This window comes from Musca autumnalis, unplaced genomic scaffold, assembly GCF_047663935.1.
Source record: "Musca autumnalis isolate F117 unplaced genomic scaffold, ASM4766393v1 scaffold_4, whole genome shotgun sequence".
NCBI lineage: Eukaryota > Metazoa > Arthropoda > Insecta > Diptera > Muscidae > Musca > Musca autumnalis.
In genome coordinates this window covers 25,343,840-25,366,075 of record NW_027411977.1, presented here as the reverse complement: position 1 = coordinate 25,366,075, position 22,236 = coordinate 25,343,840, and the positions used below count along the sequence as shown (strand labels likewise).

Genomic DNA, 22,236 nt, shown 5'->3' with positions numbered 1-22,236 from the left:
TTTTTCAAGGACCCCTGACCAATAAACCTGGATTTTTTAAAGAATATTTTTTCAAGGACCACCTCACCAATAAATGTGGATTTTTAAAGAATATTTTTCCAAGGACCACCTCAGTAATAAACGTGGATTTTTAAAGATTATTTTGTCAAGGACCACCTGAGCAATAAACGTGGATTTTTAAAGATTATTTTGTCAAGGACCACCTGAGCAATAAACGTGGATTTTTAAAGATTATTTTGTCAAGGACCACCTGAGCAATAAACGTGGATTTTTAAAGGTTATTTTGTTAAGGACCACCTGAGCAATAAACGTGGATTTTTAAAGATTATTTTGTCAAGGACCACCTGAGCAATAAACGTGGATTTTTAAAGGTTATTTTGTCAAGGACCACCTGAGCAATAAACGTGGATTTTTAAAGATTATTTTGTCAAGGACCACCTGAGCAATAAACGTGGATTTTTAAAGATTATTTTGTCAAGGACCACCTGAGCAATAAACGTGGATTTTTAAAGATTATTTTGTCAAGGACCACCTGAGCAATAAACGTGGATTTTTAAAGGTTATTTTGTCAAGGACCACCTGAGCAATAAACGTGGATTTTTAAAGATTATTTTGTCAAGGACCACCTGAGCAATAAACGTGGATTTTTAAAGGTTATTTTGTCAAGGACCACCTGAGCAATAAACGTGGATTTTTAAAGATTATTTTGTCAAGGACCACCTGAGCAATAAACGTGGATTTTTAAAGATTATTTTGTCAAGGACCACCTGAGCAATAAACGTGGATTTTTAAAGATTATTTTGTCAAGGACCACCTGAGCAATAAACGTGGATTTTTAAAGGTTATTTTGTCAAGGACCACCTGAGCAATAAACGTGGATTTTTAAAGATTATTTTGTCAAGGACCACCTGAGCAATAAACGTGGATTTTTAAAGGTTATTTTGTCAAGGACCACCTGAGCAATAAACGTGGATTTTTAAAGATTATTTTGTCAAGGACCACCTGAGCAATAAACGTGGATTTTTAAAGATTATTTTGTCAAGGACCACCTGAGCAATAAACGTGGATTTTTAAAGATTATTTTGTCAAGGACCACCTGAGCAATAAACGTGGATTTTTAAAGATTATTTTGTCAAGGACAATCTGAGCAATAAACGTGGATTTTTAAAGGTTATTTTGTCAAGGACCACCTGAGCAATAAACGTGGATTTTTAAAGATTATTTTGTCAAGGACCACCTGAGCAATAAACGTGGATTTTTAAAGGTTATTTTGTCAAGGACCACCTGAGCAATAAACGTGGATTTTTAAAGATTATTTTGTCAAGGACCACCTGAGCAATAAACGTGGATTTTTAAAGGTTATTTTGTCAAGGACCACCTGAGCAATAAACGTGGATTTTTAAAGATTATTTTGTCAAGGACCACCTGAGCAATAAACGTGGATTTTTAAAGATTATTTTGTCAAGGACCACCTGAGCAATAAACGTGGGTTTTTAAAGGTTATTTTGTCAAGGACCACCTGAGCAATAAACGTGGATTTTTAAAGATTATTTTGTCAAGGACCACCTGAGCAATAAACGTGGATTTTTAATGATTATTTTGTCAAGGACCACCTGAGCAATAAACGTGGATTTTTAAAGATTATTTTGTCAAGGACCACCTGAGCAATAAACGTGGATTTTTAAAGATTATTTTGTCAAGGACCACCTGAGCAATAAACGTGGATTTTTAAAGATTATTTTGTCAAGGACCACCTGAGCAATAAACGTGGATTTTTAAAGGTTATTTTGTCAAGGACCACCTGAGCAATAAACGTGGATTTTTAAAGATTATTTTGTCAAGGACCACCTGAGCAATAAACGTGGATTTTTAATGATTATTTTGTCAAGGACAATCTGAGCAATAAACGTGGATTTTTAAAAATTATTTTTTCAAGGACCACCTGGTCAATAAACGTGGATTTTTAAAAATTATTTTTTTAAGGACCACCTTGTCAATAAACGTGGATTTTTAAAGAATATTTTTTCAAGGACCACCTGACAAGTAAACGTGGATTTTTAAAGAATATTTTTTCAAGGACCACCTGACAAATAAACGTGGATTTTTAAAGAATATTTTTTCAAGGACCACCTGACAAGTAAACGTGGATTTTTAAAGAATATTTTTTCAAGGACCACCTGACAAATAAACGTGGATTTTTAAAGAATATTTTTTCAAGGACCACCTGACAAGTAAACGTGGATTTTTAAAGAATATTTTTTCAAGGACAACCTGACAAATAAACGTGGATTTTTAAATAATATTTTTTCAAGGACCACCTGGTCAATAATCGTCGATTTTTAAAGAATGTTCTCTAAAGGACCACCTGGTCTATAATTGTGGATTTTTAAAGAATATTTTTTCAAAGACCGCCTGGTCAATAAACGTGGATTTTTAAAGAATATTTTTCAAGGACCATCTGAGCAATAAACTTCGATTTTTAAAGATTATTTTGTCAAGGACCACATGAGCAAAAAACGTGAATTGTTAAAGATTATTTTGTCAAGGACCACCTGAGCAATAAACGTGGATTTTTAACGATTATTTTGTTAGGGACCACCTGAGCAATAAACGTGGATTTTTAAAGAATATTTTTTTAAGGACCACCTGGCCAATAAACGTGGATTTTTAAAGAATATTTTTTCAAGGACCACCTAACCAATAAACACGGATTTTTGAAGATTATTTTTTCAAGGACCACCAGGTCAATAAACGTGAATTTTTAAAGAATATTTTTCAAGGACAACCTAACCAATAAACGGGGATTTTTAAAAATTATTCTTCCAAAGGACCACCTGACCAATAAACGTAGATTTTTAAAGAATATTTTTTAAAGGACCTCCAGGTCAATAAACGTCAATTTTTAAAGAATATTTTTTAAAGGACCACCAGGTCAATAAACGTGGATTTTTAAAGAATATTTTTTCAAGGACCACCTGGTCAGTAAACGTGATTTTTAAAGAATATTTTTTCAAGGACCACCTGGTCAGTAAACGTGATTTTTAAAAATTATTCTTTGAAAGGACCATCTGACCAACAAATGGGGATTTTTTAATAATATTTTTTCAAGGACCACCTGACCAAGAAACGTGGATTTATATATTTTTTAAGGACAACAAGGCCAGTTAACTTAGATTTTTAAAGAATATTTTTATAAAGACCACCTGAGCAATAAACGTGGACTTTTAAAGAATATTTTTTTATATATACCACTTGACCAGTAAACGTGGATATTTAAAGAATATTTCTTCAAGGACCACCTGATAGACCATGGATTTTTAAATAAGGACCACCTGACCAAAAAACATGGATTTTTAAAGAAGGACCACCTGACCAATAAACGTGAATTTTTAACGAATATTCTTTCAAGGACCACCTGACTAATAAACGTGGATTTTTAAAGAATATTTTTTCAAGGACTTTTAAAGAATATTTTTTCAAGGACTTTTAATATATTTATTATTAATTATTTATTTATTTAATTTACACTTCAAAACAAAATGGGATTAGTGAGCATACTATTCCTTTGTGTTTAGTTTGCAATTAAACACAAAGTCACAACGACCCGTTCCCGCTCTGCAGTATGCAGCCAGACATAAGGAGTATGGGCCTCAATTACTTTTGGTAATATACTGTACCACATAATGGCAGGGTCTATATTGGAATCTGAATCTGCATTGCGCTTTTGTGGTCTAGACAAGCCCAAACAAACTAACTAACCCTTATAAAATACCAACGCAGCAAAGAAGTGGCTGCGAGTGAGTGAATAATATTGGCCACTGACTTGTATGGACTTCTTTGAAAAACAAATTTTAAGATTTTTGTCAAAAACAAAAACCCACTCAGGTGGGCCAGCAGCATCGGCACGCACGCAAGAAAAAATACGCGGGCAATGTTTTGTTGGTCAGTGTGATAGCATGACACCCGTTATAAACTTAAAACCTGTATTCATTTGTGTTTAGGAGACCACTACGACGACGGCTACCACGGAATCTGCAAACATCTGTATGGGTGCCAAGGAGACAAAACAAACAAAGCAACCAACAACATTAGTCAGTCGTTGGTATGCAAATATGATTTGTGCAATCTAATACATATCAAATGGACAGACAGATAGACCGGCATACAAACGGATGGACGACGGATGGATGGATGGCTACAACTAACATTAGACGGAGAGATTGAAAGGGAACGGGACGTATTGGAAACAAGACCCACATTGACATGCTCTGAATAACTTGAAGTGAGTGAGTGAAGAAAAACACAACCACAAGTGGTCAACAATTGCGCCATACCAAATGTTAAGTCTGCGGCTGTGACCGGCTAACTGCTCAGGCTGCGTGTGGGGCTTTTGTTTTGTTTTCTGTGGACTTTAAGTACTTTGAGTATCGGAGGAAGCAGGAAAACCACATAACGTGTTGTCCGCAAATGTCCCACTTAATTTTAAATACAATGCAGCATAAATAATTTGCGGATCTAGATGCAGTTACATTTGTTGCTTGCTTTTCAATAACTAATGATGCTGATTAGAATGACACAAATTCTTTTCTGTAGAATGCAATATTCTTTTGGGCAAAGGTGGTATTCATTCATTTAAGATGTTTAAACAATTTTATTCATTACATAATTTTGAATGGAAATTATGGTGTACAGTGGTGATTCAGAATCTGTTTTTTTTTGAGCTTTCATGTTAATATGTATGGACGTGATAACGTTGTAAATAGGGCCGGTAGCACAATCTATGGTAAATATTTCAAAACGTTCCACGAAAGGTCATTAAACTGCACTTAAGCGAACATTTTAAGCTTTTGTGGGGGAGATACTCGAATCAGTTGCCCATCATAATGCATTTTCGAACTTGATTTAAGTTGGGGAGAAATATTACGATGTGCAAAAATTGGACCAATGACAATCACTATTTTCGATAGTTAACACGCCCGTCAGTCAATTTAGTTGGTCCACGTATGATTTTTAGAGCTTTTGCGTTATTATCTCAGAAAATATGGTGAACTCGCCCACGAGTCATATATCATTGTAATCAGGTTCACAAAAACAAGTTTCGGTAAAAAAAAATCCAAAACAATTCTCGGGCAGCTGCTAAACGCCACTTATTCCAAAATGTTTTAACTCTTGTGTGGAAGGTATGTGAGCAAATTTTTGATTGTGACAAAGTGTATTTATTTACCCTCTGCACACATAATACTCAGGATATAAACAACATGAAATATGTAGTTACCTTTATGTACGGGTTATACCGGAACATGGACTCATGTCGACAAATTTTGGAAAGAATGTTTCGTGTACCTGGAAAATGTAAAAGACAAATTAGAGCTTTCTGTTATAGTTTATTAAGAAATATAATTTAACGTTAAATTTCACTTAAATAAGAAAAAATGTAAAAAAAGAGTCAGGACAGGTATAAAAGTTGATATATGTTTAAAGAGAATATTGTCCTCTTTTTTCTTAAAATAATCATATTGAATCTTTTTGGCTTTGAACGCTAAATTATCCACTATAGCAAAACATTGTATTTCGTTTGGAGTGGTTAAATGTCCCTTCCATTCCTAAAGTGTCAAAAATCAATAAATCAAAATATCGGAGACTTTATAAAGTATATAGAAGTTTCTATTACTCCAAGGTATTTGGTATTGAAATTTGACCATATCAGTTCACGTTTTGATATAGAGCGGTACCTCCCGATTTTCGGCATTTTGAAGGATATAGCCCCAATATCCCACCGAAATGACTGAAATTTGGTACTTAGTCTTCATTGATGGTATAAAACTTCCCACCTGAAATTTGTCGGTATAGGTCCACGTCTTCATATAGCCCCCATAGAACGGTACCTCCCGAGATTCGGTATTTTTAAGGTTGTGGCCTAGGGTGGTTTTAAAAAAATGATGCTTAGTTTTGTTCGATTTTAAGATTGCAAAGTTTGAGCACAATCGGAATATGATAACACGTGTCACTGGGGCATCAAAGTTTCCATAGTAATTTGCATGGAAACAAGTAAAAAAGTATCAGTCGGCTTTGCCGACAGAGATATACCCTCAGCCTGTGTATATTGAAACAATTTTTTTTCCAAAAAACGCATGTATTTAGGGAGTTTTAAAAATGTTGGGCGTTTGAACTGACAAAAATGTTGATTAGGATTTAATATCAACAGTTTTGCGGAGGAGATACTAAAAAGAATGGATCTCCAGCCACTACATATGGTACCATAGGGGTTTTTTAGAACTTCAGGGATGTTTGCTCAAGAAGTATGAACTTGCACCTGAAACAACTTTTACCATCGCAATTGAGGCAGCAATGCAAGTTGCTTCAACAAAAATCAAAGTGATTCGAAAGCAGGTCTTAAAGTGAATATGTATCCGAAATTTTGAGTGGGAGGTACCGGATGGAGTGGACAAATATAGTCCATATTTGAACCTGATCTATATCTGGTAGATATATTAGGATGTGTAAAGTATGGACCAATTCGGCCACTCTCTTCAACCACTCTCTTCTCTCTTCAAGGAGTGGACCGATATGGCTTATCTTCGAACTTAAACTATGTTTGGACAAAATATTACTAAGGCCAAACTTTGGACCGAATCGGCAGACCTGTTCGAGAGTTATTTTGCCCTCCAACCTCCTCACACGGCGTCATAGGGGTTTTTTGCAACTTTCAGGCTATTTTCTCAGGAAGTATGGACTTGCCCCTGATGAAACTTATACCGTCGTATGGAGGGCAGTGAATACAAGTTGCTAAAGCAAAAATCAAAGCGATTCGAGAGATGTTCCTAAACTGAACTTTTCCAAAATTTTGTGTGGGAGGTACCCGACGGAGTGGACCGATTGAGTCCATATTAAAACCTGATCTAAGTCTGGTACACGCTCCACGATGGGCAAAGTATGGACCAAATCGGTTACACCCTTCAAGAGTTATCGTGCGTACAAATTTTCCGAACATTTTCGAACTTTTGTGGGGAGGTACCGGAAGGAGTGGACCGATATAGCTCATCTTCGAACTTAAACTAAGTTTGGACAAAATATTACGAAAGCCAAAATTTGAACCGAATCGGTTCATCCCTTCGAGAGTTATCGTGCGCTCCAGCCAGCCAGACAGACAGACAGACGGACGGACATTGCTCAATCGACTCCAAATTGTCTGAAACACATTTCGTCCAAACATACTTGGGGTCTAAAACCATTATTTCGATGAGGCACATTTTGCCCGTATGAAAGTGTATATCACCAATATTTTTGAAAATTTAACATAGCTGAAGCCAAGGTTTACCCTTTTAGAACACGCGACTCGTGATTGTATATTATACAAATTAAATACTTTTGGATAAAATGAAATGTTTTTGGACGTGGCAAAAAATATTAGCCTTAAAAGATAATTTGCGTGGAAGCTGTGGCTATATTTATGTTAAAAAATTGGTGAAAATGGGTTGAAGCCACCATGTCTATTTTTGTTTTCTCTCGATTTGTGAGTAAACCACACTTCTCTCGAGTTTCCTGTCAAAGTAAAAGCAGAAGCAAACTAAATAAGGACCATCTCACTGGTGTAGTACTTTTCAAAATGTCGTCTGCTTCTACCAATTAATGATGCTGACATTTTGAAGCCAGATTTACAGTGTTTTTTGAAATTTTCTTCTAATTTCATTCCGCAAACAGGTTTTTATAAAAACCATATATAGGATTGTAGTACTTGCGATTCTGAGTTATTTGATATGAATATTGTGAATGTAGTCTGCACGGCTTCATAGAAATCTGCATCCAAATACTAAAATTTTGTGCGAACATTTTTCTAAAAATCATATTTTTCGGGCCTAGTTTTAACAATTGTCATTCGATTTCTTCGTACTTGATTGCACATTTTAGTTTTTTACGTTCCTGATCCAATAAATCATTCCCCGTGTAAATCCATCTACTAAAACGCGAGTTACAAGAAATTCCAAAGTAGAAAAATCATCTAAAATTGTTTTTGGAAATATCGCGCAGTTTATCACGTTTTCTACGGTTCGTTTCCACTGCAATGAAAAAACTAGTACAGCATCTTCGTTTTAGCGGAAACAGAGATTTGAAAACTTCACTGATAAGGGAGCTACATTCATTTTATCCGAAAAAATAGTGTGTGATGCTACATCCACGATTCTTGATTGATCGCCTTGAAATAGATATATTTCGATATAGATTTTCATGGTGAACACTGAAATCGGATGCGGACAAAAATTGTATGCACTTTGCGCAAATTAGCGATATTTTATAGGCTTTTTAATGCTAGGATGCAGCCGATGCTACATCTTAGCCTCCAGTGTAAATTTCGAAAAATATATATAAATTAAAAGATATAGTCTTGCTGTACATGAAAATCACATGCGGACAAAATGATTTTGATAATTACGCGATTTACACGTATTTTAAAATGAATATAAATTAAAATGGGTTATTTGACCTCTGTTTCCATTTCAGAAGCTTTGAGATATATCCTCATCAACCCAATTACCTTCCCTAATGGGAAAGCTTTAATATGAATGCCAATAAAGCAAAATCCGTCTATTTTATTGGGAGATTTAAGCAAAATTAAGGAAGTATTCCTATAAATTTTTCCAATATTTTCTACTATATAATGCATGTCAAAAAAATATTTTTCCAAACAAAAAATGATTTTTTTGACCAAAATATGTGTTTATTTTGGCTGTAACATCGAAACTATAACACCAATCTGTATGATTGTAGTCTCATTTGATTCGCCGTGAGTTTGTGATCCACAACGTATTTTTATGTAATTTTACGACCACTAAATGGGCCTTAATTTTGAAAAAAGTTGACTTATATTCAATAATTTATCAATTTTATGTATGTACATTCCGCGAATTCTGTGTAATATTTTGCAGGTATTATGCAATCTACTCGCTGAAGTCACTTCGAGAGAATTTTTTGTAACAATGGTGCTCATTAAAACAATTAGCGTTTTTATAATATTTTTTTCTTAAAAAGCGAAATAAAAGCGCCGTAACTTTTGTCCGCAACAACCAAAAATTTGCTCACGACCAGATTCGTACTGGGAATTTTTTTCTTAACCTACATATCAAAAATCGTTGATGTAGCGCGAACAAAAATTATCCTTTTTTTTCTGAAATGGAATATGAAATAATTGACAATATTCGTGATATACCCTTCATAGCCTAAAGGCTGAGGGTATAAAAAGTTGAATTTTCACGAAATTGCCCTAACGGCAACATTTATTGTCCAATCGATAAGAACATTTTAGCAGTTCATTGCTGTGACTAAAAAAAGCTTACAAACATGTAAGATTTTGATATTGCTCTAATATTGCTTTAATATTTCATAAAAATTCACCTTTGGCCCCATACATGACGTAAATAGCTGTATCATGAATCACCATAACGAACCCAGATAGGATATATTCATTTATGTCAATTGCTATAGTTACCCAGCAAAATAAATTGGAAGTAGTGCAATGTGGACTAGTTCTGTCACGGCATGTTTTGATGCAGTTCAACCGGAGTCGTGAAAAAGGCACTCCAGTACTCACATTTTAACCGCATTTGGATGCAATCCAAAGAATCACATTCACTTGCCACATTTTAACAATATCCGGATGCAGTTCAGCGGAGTCGTTAAAAAGACATTCCAATTCCTTACAATTTAACAGCATCCGGATGCAGTCCAAACGGAGCCGTGAAAAAGGCACTCCGTTCGCTACATTTTATTATTAGCAGTTGTTAGAGATCCCTACATGTACATAAATCAGTTTGTACATCTCTACAGCAGCGGCATACAGACAACGGCATACATTTTCCAAAAAGAGATATGTAAGCGTGTTAACATTTCCAAACATTTGTTAATACAAACTAAATAATATTTAATTTGTGAACATTTTTCCGGTAACTCATGAGAAGAAAATTTCCGAATGGAGTGCTGTTGGAGTACATGTCGAAATCTTTATTTAGCAAATAAAGCAAAAACAGTTCAGGTTGGATTAAATGGAGAGCGGAGGAAACACGCATGTTTGCGAATTGAATTCAATGGAGAATTTTCATAATTTGTGTTAATGTAATAAAGTTCTTAATATTTTTGTTTTACACAAATAATAAATGCATTTTATTTGTTCTGGGATATTTTGTAATGGCTTGCACAATTTCCGCAGAATACCTGTATCAAAACACGTGCTTTGGACTGCCTCCTATTCTACCCCAAAGGGTTAGTTAAAATGCAATGCCAAAGGATCAGTTAAAATGCAGTGCCAAAGGGTCAGTAAAAATGCAGTGCAATGGAGTGTCTCTTTCAGTTGTCACGCTCTTGTAAAAATCATGAGTAAAAATGCATAATTTGATGCACTTCCAGATCACTTGTACATATCATTTAACTGCCTCTTTGGAGGCAAACTTTTTGCTGGGTACCCAGCAAAATGTTTGTAGCCAAAGAAGTGGTTAAATCATGAGTGCAAGTGATTCCGGACTACATCTTTTTACGTGAAAGAAGTCATGATTTTTACAAGGGCATGGTGCAGTGAGGATACTGTCTAATTTACTTCTTAAGCACACATTTTGCATTAGTTCTTTGTAGTGAATAAATCACAACAACATATGATTCAACTACTTCTTTGGCTACAAACAAAGATGTACTTCTAAATCACTTTTATTATTTTTTCTATACAAATTACTTTTTATGGATGCAAACATATTGCTGTTATTATAATTAACAAGAAACAAATTAAGTTCTTTGTCTTTTTAAGTTTTTTTTTTGCAAAATTTTGAAATTTCTAAAATGTGAAAAATTTATGAAATGGATTCAAATCGGACATTGTCAAAATGTGAAGAACGGACTGCATTTTTCATGACTCTGCGTGGACTGCTTCAAAAAAAGCTATTCAATCACTACTTCACAAGGAACAACTTCAAATAAATTTTGCTGGGTAATTACGTAAATGCCACTAAGGTAGGAGTGAGTCCCATCATTGTAGTTTTTTTGGACCACACCAAATTGTATATTTATTTTCACTGGACCATAGCCGTAGACCTCTAATGTTTTTCACATACAATAAGTTTGATTTAAGTTAAAAGTATTAAAAATACGCGATTTTGGAAGGTCAGATCTGGGTTTTCTATATTTTTCAAATATATATTCACCACAAATGTTTTTAAAGCTATTTAAATTGAACACACAACATCTTCTGTATGAATTTATAACGAAAAACCATCAATAAGATATTTATATTTTTCAATCACAACGACAATCTGGTTAAAAATTGCAAAATACGGCCCTAAACCCTACACCAAAAACAAGGGCTGCTAAGAATGTTATACGTTATGGTTACAGATTTCTTTTATTCAGAGACTCACAATGAAATTTCCTTTGGAACATTTCTTTCTTTAACACTATTCCCAAAAAGTAAAGGATTTTGCTATATTTTGATCCAGTATGAAATTATGTAAAATTAACAGTCCAAAATTAAAACATATAATTTCATCCTAATATATATAAATTTGTAATCTAATTTTTTAAGGAAATAGTATACATAGATATATGGTTTATTTTGAAACTCACAGTGAAATATTGTGTAGAATTTTTTATCCTTTGACACTTTTCACTTATAACCAAGTTTTATATTACTTCCATGTATCAACTCGAAAAAAGTAGGACAAATTTTTCATCAAAAAAATTGGGAAATATTTTCATGTTTTTTCAGAAAAATTGATACTGATATTTTCATGCTATAAAATGTAAGTAGACATTTCATTTCTTTGGTAACCTATGGTGAAATTTGACGAAGAATACTTTTGTCTCTGACATCATCTCTCTAAAATTATGTTTTGTGGGACAATTTTGAATAAACTCAGATGAAGTCCGACTTTAACCCTAAAACGTGTTTTTCATTTTTAGAGATTCCTGGTGATTAGACAAGAGTTACAGATTTGGTGTATTCTGACCCCTATAGTAAAATTTTATGGCGAACAATTTTGTAGAATATTTGATACGATCACATTCTTAAGGAGTTTTTGAAAGATTTTCCAAAAAAATGACAAAAAAGACCCCTTTGATGAACCGCATGAGGGTTAAAATTTTTATCAAAAATATTCCCCACACCCTCCTGAATAAAGTTGCCAAAGACACTATTAACCTGAAATGCAAGGATTCCAAGATATCTTAATTCGAATATTTCGAAGAAATTAAAAATGGACGGAATATGCCCCGCCTATTTTGGTTACTTTCCGACGTAAACTTTAAAAACGCCGATACACGTGTCTCATGTTTTTAGCTCTACTTTCATAATCTACTCGATTTTCCTTGTCATATTTTTGTTGTCGCACAGTGTAATTAATATTTAATTTTATATTTGACTACTATCGACATCACCAACATCAAAATGCTTCTATCTTTGTGAGAAAATTTCGTGATGATCCGATCAAAATTACGACCTGTAGTGTGATTGCAGAAAAAGTGGAAAAAAGGTATGTACCGACTATTGCGATATCTCTATTATTGGACCACCTACGCCAACATATTTTGCATAATTTTAAAGATGGGATCTTAGTCGTTTCTTAGTCAGGCTTTGCTTTTATATGGTCCCCATTTAAAGTTGTGATATCCGTCATTATTATTAAAATCGCAAGAATGAAATGTTGGATTTTTGCGACTATTTTGATATCTTCGTTGTTTGATCACCTACGAGATCCTAATTTACATCATTGAAAAAGTGATATATTCTACTTTCATTGTCAGGTCTTGCTTTTGGTATACCCCTTATAGAAGCTGAGATATTCGCTTTGGAAAAAACGTTGTCTTTCTATCCAAATAAGTTTTTTTCCTTATTAGGACCCCTAAATATTATGCGACCATCACCAAAATCAATAGGCTTCTTCATCTATGAGACCCCCATTATCCCTCAAAATTTCGTGACGATCCGATCAAAATTGCGACCTGTAGCGTGATTTCCAAAAAAAATTTATAAATGGGATGTATTATCGACTATTGCGATATCTCCGTTATTTGGTCACCTACGCCGACCTAGTTTGCATCATTGTAAAGACGAAATCTTCTACTTTCATAGTCAGGCTTTGCTTTTGGAAAGTCCCCAACCAAAGCTGTGATATTCGTCATTATAATTAAAATCGCAAAATTTAAAAGTTGGATTTTATTTGCATCTATTGTGATATCTTCGTTGTTTGATCACCTACGAGAACCTACTTTACATCATTAGAAAGGTGACCATTAGGCTTCTTCCCCTCCGGGACACCCATCAGCAATATTCTCTGCAGGACTGTTGTATATCTCCAACGAAGACTTCGGTATATAGTATAGTATATCAAGATTTTGTTAGAAAATTAACTTATGTTGAAACTGAGATATAGGGTATTGTAACTCGTGAACAGTTGTAATATACCATGACCTTTGAACGTACTTAGGTAAACTGAAGGGTTTTAGCTCGATTCACCGATGGATTTTTAAAAACAACAATTTAAGCGGAAGGTGTGGTCGCATTAATGTAAAAAATTGGAAAAAATCGTTGAATCTTCCTCAAACGGATGCCGACATTTTGAAGGCTGAAAAATGGGGTTTTTTGAAGTATTGCTCTAATCGAGACGCACAGCTGGATTTATCTAAATGCATATTATTTCATTGTAATACTTGCGAATTCGCATTTTTTAATATATAACATGAGCGTGTAGTCTTCAAAGGATCACTGTAATCTGCGCCCAAACCCAAAATTTTTGTGTGTAAATTTTTCTAAAAAACCTATTTTTTTTTCTTTAAAATTTACAAACGTCTTTCTATTTCCGTGGAAATCCGCGTAAATTTAGGTTGTTTACGTTCTGAATCTAATAAGCCACGGCGCGTATAAATCCTTCCACTATATCCCGATTTTCGGAACTTTGAGGATTTTAGCTACAATTTTTAATCGAACTAGCTGTAATTTCACATCTGAGGTTCTCTGTCACGAAACTTCTTCACCAAAAATCGACATGGACCTATGCATGTTTTGATATAGGTCCTACGTAACGGTACCTCCCGATTTTCGGAATTTTGAGGGTTATAGCTAAAATTTGTAACCGAACTAGCTGTCATTTGACATTTAAGGTTTTCAGTGGCCATGAAACTTTTCCACCAAAAATCGTCAATATAGGCCCATGCTCCATGGATTGATATAGCCCCAATATAACGGTACTTCCGAATTTCGGTATTTTGAGGACCACAGCTACAATTTTTAACTGCACTAGATGTAATTTGATATATGAAATTGTCAGTGGTCATGAAACATTTCCACCAAAAATCGTCAACGTAGGTCCATGGTTTGATATAGCCCCCATATAACGGTACCTCCCGATTTTCAGTATTTTGAGGATTTTAGACACAAGTTTGAACCGAAATAGCTGTAATTTGACATTTTAGGTTTTCAGTGGTCATGAAACTTCTCCACCAAAAATTGTCAGTATAGGTCCATGGTTTCATATAGCCCCCGTATAACGGTACCTCCCGATTTTCAGTATTTTGAGGATATTAGGATTTTTTTAACCGAAGTATCTGTAATTTGTCTTATTAGATACTCAGTGGCCCTGAAACTTCTCCACCAAAAATCGTCAACATAGGTCCATGGTTTGATATAGCGCCCAATTAACGGTACCTCCCGCTGTTCGGAACTTTGAGGATTTTAGCTACAATTTTTAATCGAACTAGCTGTAATTTCACATCTGAAGTTCTCTGTGGTCACGAATCTTCTTCACCAAAAATCGTCAACATAGGTCCATGTTTTGATATAGTCCCCATGTAACGGTACCTCCCGATTTTGGTTGACGGAACCATATTTGACATTTGAGATTCTCAGTGGTTACAAAACGTTCTCACTAAAAATTGTCAATGTAGTTCCATTTTTTGGTGTAGGCTCAATGCAATCGTGCTTCCCGATTTTTGGTATTTTAATTTTAACTTTATTTCTTGGCATTTTTTGACGGAACTTCCCGAAAGAAGACAATTGAGGTTCTCTGCAGTCACAAAACTTCCAAACCAAAAAATGTAAACATAAGTTCATATTTTGGTATATCCCCCATATAACCATATCTTCGATTTTCGGTATTTTTTTACATTGTTTAACAGAAGTACCCGTAATCAATACAGTTACACTCTCTAGTCGAGCATTTCGGAGCTCTGCTGTCGTTGATATCAAAAACACAACCACATATGTACAAAACAAAGTTTAAATACAACCGTTAACTTTTAGTGCATTCGTTGTCGAAAAAACAAAGGGATTGGTAGTATAGTTCGCATATACAATTTCTTAATTTCTTGTATATAAATGCGGTATATATTAATTATAGCTTGCAGAGAAAAATTAAAGTGAAAATCATTGGAAACGTTTAAAATTACTATTTTTAATAAAAAAAAAAAAAACATTACAAAGAACTGATCTCTGTGCTTTGGTCTCAAAACTCACCGATATTATTTTTTATTCTTTCTCAGAAAAAAAAACAGTATTTTTTGCATAGGAACTGTGTTCATAATATAGACGAATATGAAGATTGTCTCTGTGTAACAACCGGTATATCGATAACACTTGTTTACACTACACTATGAGGTCACATATGAACTGAACTGCTGGATTTTACATATTTCGAAAGTTCAGTTTTTATTATTGTTTAAATATTTTTTTTATATTTTATTGTATTTCATTAAATTGTGTGATATGACTTCACAATATTTCAAACTTTTATTGGGAATCACCATTTTTAGCTTTGCTCTGCAAAAGCGGCTTTGATTGATGGATGGATGGTCTCTTTCAAATTTTTTTATTTCACAAACTTCTTTATCACTTATTCGTGGTGTGATTTTCCTCTTCCCAACATAAAACAAGAATTTCCCATTGATAAGCTTTGTATACGAACTTGTCAAGAATACACTGCTTAACGACCGGTTTCAAATCGGAAATTCACAGGAAATTCTCATAAAGTCATAAAGTTCAATTTATTATCTAACTTCAGTAGATATCTTTAAGAGACTGACTGCAGCACAATTATTGACATGTAATATAAAACGGAAACTTAGCCGGAAATGCTGTCTACGAATATGGGAAAACTGGTGATTAGGTATTCTGGTCGTTTGATGCTTCTTCGCTTTGGTGAATGTGTTTTTAACTGAAGTTTAAAATATTGAAATGATTGTTTTTTTATTATTTAATGTAAAAACAAAGTGACATAATTTGGAGTTTTTTTTAATGTCTAGTAACTTCAACCCTCAACGTGAGATTTGGCAATTTCCAGAGTTTTCCTCTTATATTAATTTTGTTTTTTTATTGATTCAAAACAAGTTCGTAGTGGGTTTTGCAAAAAAACAGCATAGATTAATTAGCGTTTGCCTTATTTGTTAGACTTTGACATCATTAATGCAAAGCTATTTTTACGGTTCTATGTTTAAATTAGTTAGAAATATCAAAAAACCTCCAACAACAAAAAACATATGCAAAAAAGTGAAATTAATTAACAGAAAAACCACAAACCCAATGTTGTTGATGATGATGATGATGACGATTCCAATTATGGTTTGATTTGCAGTTTGACTTGGCATAGAAAACGTGACTAAATGAAGGAGATTAATACCAAAAATTCGCTAATTTTATTGAGTGTAAAGTGGTATGGCTGGCTGGTTGGCTGGCTGACAGACAACGCCTTCGCCAGCCGCAGAATGCATTGCTTGTAATTCTTTAAATGGTAACTAGCCAGGTAATGCCGACGATATTCACTTCTCCTTGAAATGATTTAAAGTGCGTGTGAATTGCCAAAAAGTTGTTAAATCTGAAATAAATGCAGGTTTTGTGTCCATTTAAATCGAAAGCCCCTCCTCCCCCAAATGACCTACGCCAGCAATTTTCGTTCATGGCCGGCCTATCCACTTCAAGTCATTCAAATTAAAGAAGAAAATTTGGAATTAAAAAAAAACTAAACGAAATTCCCATACAAACCATTTAAACTCAAATAGCATTCAGGCCGGCCAGCAAGCAAGCAAGCTGTGTAAGGCAAGAGAGATCAGCGGCATATTTTGTTTAATCTCTGCCAAGTGTTTTGCATTTGATCGGACGTGAGTTTAGCGTTAAAGGTCTTTGTAGCTTTCGACAACATTTCATGTTGTTCGTGCTGCTGTTGTTGTTGCTGGTGGTGATGAGGTCGATATTGTTGTGTTACTTTGCTATGTTATTTTGCACTTTGTTGCAATGTGAAAATTGTTGCACTGTGGTGGGAATTTAGATATTTTCGTGGATTTATCCACAGGATCTGTATTGAGCTATTGCTTTTACACCCTCCACCATAGTTTGGAGGCTATATTAGGTTTGTTTTCCGTTTGTAACGCATTGAAATAATCATTTGCGACCCTATAAATTACATATATTCTTGATCAGGGTAAAATTCTGAGACGGTCTATGCAGGCCCGTCCGTCTGTGCTAATCACTCTAGCATTCTCAAAAAATAGAAATGGGACGCTGACATTTCGTGAAGATGCGTCTTTTGTTTGCAGGCAGGTCAAGTTCGATGATGCGATTATCGATCAGGGTTTTGGACCGTACCGCCCGATTTCATGTATTTTGACGTTTTTAGTCACATTTTCAAACCGAATTAGCTATAATGTGACATTTAGGTTGATCAGCAAACTTACTTAGCTGGCCCATTACAGAACATTTGTTCCATAGACCGAACTATGAAAAGATCTCCAATTCTCTTTGTTTTTCTTTCTGGAATACCGCGCCTTGTCATCTCATCATCAACTTGGTTGCGCCATCTATTCTTTGGCCTGCTAATTCTGCGTGCACCATCATGTGGCATGTATTCATACGCCTTTTTAGCGGGTTCATCATCGCTCATTCTTATGATATGGCCTAGCCAACGCAATCGTTGCATCTCGATACGTTTAACTATATTAATGTCTTTGTATAGCTTATATAACTCGTGGTTCATACGACGTCGATATTCACCGTCAACACAAATCGGCCCGTAGATCTTTCGAAGAATCTTCCTCTCAAACACACCAAGCACTGCCTTATCTACTTGCGCAAGTACCCATGCTTCGGAGCCATACATTAGCACGGGTAGTATCAGCGTTTTTATAGTGTTATTTTAGTTTGACGAGATGTGGCTTTGTTTTTAAATTGCTTACTTAAACCATAGTAGCATCTGTTAGACAATACAATTCTTCTTCTTATTTCACAACTGATGTTGTTTGTTGTGTTTATGGCAGTGCCGAGGTAGACGAATTCCTTATATACCTCAAAATTATAGATACCAACTTCCACAGTTGGTCCGAGCTCTATGGACGCTTTGCGCGTCGACACCATCAATTTGGTCTTTTCGCCGTTTACCGCCAGACCAACTTTCGCAGATTCTGCTTCGAACTTCCTAAAGGTATCAGTTACTTCCTTTACTGATCGTCCCATGATGTCTATGTCATCAGCATAGGCAAGTAACATGTGGCTATTGGTGTAAATTGTGCCATTTCTTTTGACATTTGCATCTCGTATTACCTTTTCCAGCAAAATGTTGAAAAGATCACACGAAAGGCTGTCTCCTTGTCTGAAACCTCTTTTGGTACAAAATTCTTCGGAGAGGTTCTTTCCAATTTTAACAGAGGACCTAGTATCAGTTAATGTCATCTTACAAAGCCGGATGAGCTTTGCGGGGATACCAAATTCAGACATTGCAAGGAATACTTTTGATCTGAGGGGACTGTCGAATGCTGCTTTATAATCGACAAAAAGGTGATATGTGTCGATCTGCATCTCTTGGGTCTTCTCCAGGATTTTCCGCAGGGTAAATATCTGGTCAATGGTGGACTTGCCAGGTCTAAAGCCACATTGGTATGGTCCAATTATATCGTTGACCATTGGCTTTAGTCGTTCGCACAATATCCCTGACCCTATCTTATAGGCAATAGGGAGAGGACTTATGCCCCTATATTTGGAGCATACTGTCTTATCTCCCTTCTTGTGGACGGGACACAGGATGCTCAGGATCCAATCGTCGGGTACGCGTTCTTCCTGCCAGATGGTGCTGACTAGCTGATGCATACACCTTATCAGCGCGTCGCCTCCGGTTTTAAACAGCTCGGCTGGTAAGCCATCGGCTCCTGATGCTTTATAATTCTTCAGCCGGCTGATTGCTGTTTTTACCTCATCTTGGCCGGGTGGTATACATTCTATACCATCTTCTGGGATTGGATCTGTGGTATCATCGTCTTCGCTACTTTTGGACACCAGCAGACTGGAGAAATGTTCCTTCCATATCCTGAACACGCTATCTGTTACCAGATTACCTTGCTGGTTTCTACAGGAGGATGTGCCTGTACCAAAGCCATCAGTTTGATGTTTTACTCTTTGGTAGAATTTTCGGACTTCATTCTGGCTCCTGTACATCTCGATTTTTTCACACTCCCGCTTTTCCATTTCTCTCTTTTTCTTGCGGAAAAGACGTTTCTCTTCTCTCCTTTTATCCCGATATCTCTCTCGTGCGCTACGCGTTGCTACTGATTGTAAGGTAGCTCTATATGCCGCATTTTTCTCTTCGGTAGCAGCACGACATTCCTGGTCATACCATGAATTCCTTTGTGGAGGTCTCTGGAATCCAAATATGGATTTTGCGGCTGTTTGCATGGAGTGGGCAATATTTTGCCGTTGTGTTGTTATGTTATCGGGACAAGGAGTGCTCTCATTAAGCAATTGGGCTAGTTGAGTGGAATATGCTGTGGCTATCTGTTGTGTTTGCAGCCTATCGATGTCCAACTTCCTCGTTGTGTCTGTTCGTGCTTTATTTGTAACGTTTAGACGGATACGTACCTTTGCTGCAACAAGGTAGTGGTCCGAATCAACGTTTGCGCCTCGGAACGATCGTACATCCAACACGCTCGACGAATGTCTTCCATCTATCACAACATGATCAATTTGATTACATACTTGTTCTTTGATCTGGAGACAGCCAGGTGCCCTTAAGAATATCGAGATGATTAAATCTGGTACTGCTAACTACCAGCCTCATACCATTGTCAGATGTTTCACTGTGGAGACTGAAATTTCGGCCTTTCCATTAAAATCGCCTAGGGCAGGGCAACGGTCATACGTTTCGTCTAAGCGCTCATAAAATATATCTTTGGTCTGTTCGTCCTTTTCTTCAGTGGGAGCATGACCGCAAATAAAGCTGATGTTGAAGAATTTAGCTTTTTTGGAATTGCATCAAGTCTTTCATTCACTGGGTGAAGCTTGATTCCAGATGTTTTAGCCTCCGACTAACTACAAATCCGCAACCAAACTCATGCTTTACGTCGTGGCAGCTTTAATACAGTGCGTCACCTTTAGGTGTTGTTGTGGCGCCTTTCCTAATCCATCGTATTTCCTGTATGGCAGTAATATCGGCCTTGCACTTTTCAAGTACGTCTGTCAATGCGAAGACTGCACCTTCTCTATAAATAGTGCGAACATTCCAGGTGCAGATTCGCAGATCATGGCCCTTAAAATGTTTGCGTGGTTCGTCAACTTTAGAGGGGTTCGTTTTTCTTTTCTTCCTTTTTTTTATAGTAGGCTGTTTTTTCTAGGGGAGGGTTACTAACCAGACGCCCAAACCCAAGTTTTTAACGTTCTTATGGGTAAACGCGCGGCACATTTTAGCTCACTACCTTTAACGAGTGACACCACGGGGAGGTCAGAATCCACTTGAGATGAAAGAGGGACCAAGATAAATCCTGGGCTTTGCCATGTTAAAACCGGTCAGGACCGTTCCTTGGTATCTTCCATTCCTCCATGTTCCGATTTTCGGTATTTTGAGGATTTTACCTACATTTTTGAACCGAACTACCTGTAATTTAACATTATAGGTTCCCATTGGCCACAGAACATCTCCATCAAAAATTGTTAACATTGGTCCATTTTTTGGTATAGCTTCCAAATAACGGTACCTCCCGATTTTCGGTATTTTAAATGTTTTAGCTAAAATGTTTGACCGATCTAGCTGTAATTTGGTATTTGAGGTTCTCAGTGGTCACGAAACGTCTTTACTAAAAATCTGCAACCTATGTCCATATTTTGGCATAGCTCCCATATAGCGGTACCCCCGATTTTCGGTATTTTCAGGATTTTAGCTAAATATTTAACCGAACTTGCGGTAATTTGACATTTGAGGTACTCTGTGGTCACAAACTTTCTCCACGAAAAATTTTTAAAATTGGTCCATATTTTGGTATAGCCCCAATATAGCGGTACCTCCCAATTTTCGGTATTTTGAGGATTTTAGATAAAATTTTTGACCGAACTAGCTGTAATTTGACATTGGTAGTTCTTTGTGATCACGAAACTTCTTTACCAAAAATCGTCAACATTGGTCCATGTTTTGGTATAGCGCCCATATAACGGTACTTCCCGATTTTCGGTATTCTGAAGGTTTTACTTACAATTTTTAACCGAACTAGCTGTAATTTGACATTTGAGGTTCCCAGCGGTCCATGTTTTTGGTATAGCTCCCACATAACGGCACCTCCCCATTTTCGGTATTTTGTGGGTTTTAGCTAAAATTTTTAACCGAACTAGATGTTATTTGACATTTGAGGTTCTCTGTGGTCACGAAACTTCTTCACCAAAAATCGTCAATAGAGGTCCATGTTTTCATATAGGTCGAAAATTTTTCCACCAAAAATTTTAAAGATAGGTCCACACTTTGATATAGGCCCGTAGGTTGTACCTTTCACCTGAACACATTATTTAGATGAGATAACACTGTGAACACAAATTTTGGGAAAGAGATAATTCCTTTTGTAGATGAAAGCCCTTGGTGAGTATATTAAGAACGCCGAAGGACAGATACGCCGTGAGTCGAACTTCCGCGTTATGGCGTGATGAAGTTTTTGCAAGAGACCCTGTAAGCCATCAGGCATTAGCGTTATATCTTTGTTCACTGTTGCTTTAGCTTATTTTTGATATGACATGTCTTCAGTCAAATCGAATGAGGATTATTTTCGTAGAGCACTTCGACCTTCTAACTCGCTTCCTTCAATGTCCTTTTCGTCCTTTTTTAAGAGCCGCTATAAAAATACCACAAGATGACGTTTTCAGCTTCGAACTGTTCTGCAAAAATGTCGCTCAAAAAATTTTAGGTACGGCTCTCATTGACAACTAATTTTGTCGCGTTTTTAGTATTAATTTTTGACATTTACCCCTGTTTA

General features: G+C 35.9%; 1 protein-coding gene across 2 annotated transcripts in view; it reads right to left on the bottom strand.

The window, feature by feature from the left end:
- Positions 1 to 22,236, bottom strand: part of ko (Stork-head domain-containing protein knockout) — a 215,228-nt gene that overhangs the window by 156,590 nt on the left and 36,402 nt on the right. The window contains exon 2 of one of the 2 annotated variants that reach the window (XM_073987097.1): positions 5,276 to 5,343. The exons of the other annotated variant lie outside the window; for it this stretch is intronic. The gene's annotated coding sequence lies outside the window, so the exon portion shown is untranslated. The remainder of the gene's footprint in view (positions 1 to 5,275; positions 5,344 to 22,236) is intronic. 2 annotated transcript variants of the gene reach the window in all.